This window comes from Rhinopithecus bieti, unplaced genomic scaffold, assembly GCF_001698545.2.
Source record: "Rhinopithecus bieti isolate Rb0 unplaced genomic scaffold, ASM169854v2 scaffold_58095, whole genome shotgun sequence".
Taxonomy (NCBI): Eukaryota; Metazoa; Chordata; class Mammalia; order Primates; family Cercopithecidae; genus Rhinopithecus; species Rhinopithecus bieti.
In genome coordinates this window covers 1,919,001-1,920,826 of record NW_016823660.1, presented here as the reverse complement: position 1 = coordinate 1,920,826, position 1,826 = coordinate 1,919,001, and the positions used below count along the sequence as shown (strand labels likewise).

Here is a 1,826-nt window from a genome sequence, read left to right as displayed (position 1 = left end):
CTCAGGTTCAAGTCATTCTCCTGCCTCAGCCTCCTGAGTAGCTGGGCTTACAGGCACGTGCCACCACATCTGGCTAATTTTTGTATTTTTAGTAGTGACAGGGTTTTCACCATGTTGGCCAGGCTGGTCTCGAACTCTTGACCTCGTGATCCTCCCATCTCAGCCTCCCAAAGTGCTAGGATTATAGGCGTGAGCCACTGCACCCGGCCTGTCCCAGGCACTTTATATTCATTGTTTCTAAACTTCACAACCCCCTTGCTAAGTGGGCTCTATTCTTCCCATTCTACAAGCAAGGAAACATCAGAGAAATTAAGAGGAGAAAAAAAAATCATTCACTTTGAAGGATCCAGAATTACTTAAAATATGACTCTTGCCAATCACATATTAAGGTGTTCTTAAATATCAAAGTCACAAAGTGAATGACCATTATAGATCACACAAGTCCACAATACTTTTCCTCTAACTCTGAAATCCAAAAAGCTGTGCAAACTATTTTCCCCCCACTGGACTTAACTTGTTGCTAAGGCCTTAGATGAACTGATACTAGACTATTTATGGTCTTTATTCATCTCATCAGTGTGAATATTCATGTTTCACTACAGAAATACTCATGTTTTTGATTATAGGGTATTGGCTCACACTCCAATAGAGGTTATCATAATATACGTTACATAAATTTCATCACCCTTTTTTAAAGTGAGTTTTTCAGAACCCCATGCATTTGGCCACGAGAATTCAGGACAACAGACCATGGGTTAAATGTCTCATTTGAATTCTCTCAACAATCTATGAGGTTGTCATTACTCTCATTATAGAGATAACAAGTTAAAAATAATTTGGGCCGGGCGTGGTGGCTCACGCCTGTAATCCCAGGACTTTGGGAGGCCGAGGTGAGTGGATTGCTTGAGGTCGGGAGTTTGAGACCAGCCTAGCCAACACGGTGAAACCCTGTCTCTACTAAAAATACAAAAATTAGCTGGGTGTGGTGGCGTGCGCCTCTTGTCCAGTTACTCGGGAGGCTGAGGTAGGAGAATCACTTGAACCTGGAAGGCGGAGGTTGCAGTGAGGCAAGATCATGCTACTGCACTCCAGCCTGGATGACAGAGCAAGACTCTGTAATAATAATAATAATAATGATGATAATAATTTGAACAAAACTCCATGGTTAGTGAAGTGGCTGTGCTAAAACAAATAGTTGTAATGGGAGCTGTTCATCTTGGTTCCTAGAGGAGTTGGGGTAGTCATTTAACTTACTTGTGCCTCGGTTTCCTCACCTGCAAATTGGGGATGATAATAGCAATTAGTATGTAAAAAGCTTATAACAATGCCTGGCACAGAGAGAGTGTGAAATACGTGTTAGATAGTTCTGTATTATCATGCATATTCATTCAACAAACATGCATGGAGGGCCTGTTGGCTGCCAGGTATCAAGTAAATGCTATTGAAGAACGCGGTCTTTCAGTATCTTTCTTAAACGCCAAGGAAAAGCTGTGGTTTTGTTTTTGAAAATCTGATCTGTTTTCATCTTAGGGCCCACATAAATTAAGTAACTGGTTAGGTTTTTGTCTTTACCTCGATCTTCAGCAAGAACAGAATCAAATCTGTGGTCTATGAGTAATTATGTACGTTCCCATTATTTTGTAGCTCAGTACCTCGTCCACTTTGGTCACCATCAGAAAATTTTTATTTCTGTGTTTTCTTGTATTGTCTTAGTAAGTTCCATGAAGGCAAGGACCATTTCTGTCTTTCATACTGTCTCCCCTAGCACGAGGAAGGCAGTCAATAAATATTTGCTAGAAGAATTAATAAATTAAAGCAGGTATGAA

The 1,826-nt window shown here is 40.7% G+C and overlaps 1 protein-coding gene across 1 annotated transcript in view; it reads right to left on the bottom strand.

The window, feature by feature from the left end:
- Window positions 1-1,826, bottom strand: part of ODAD2 (outer dynein arm docking complex subunit 2) — a 111,064-nt gene that overhangs the window by 74,489 nt on the left and 34,749 nt on the right.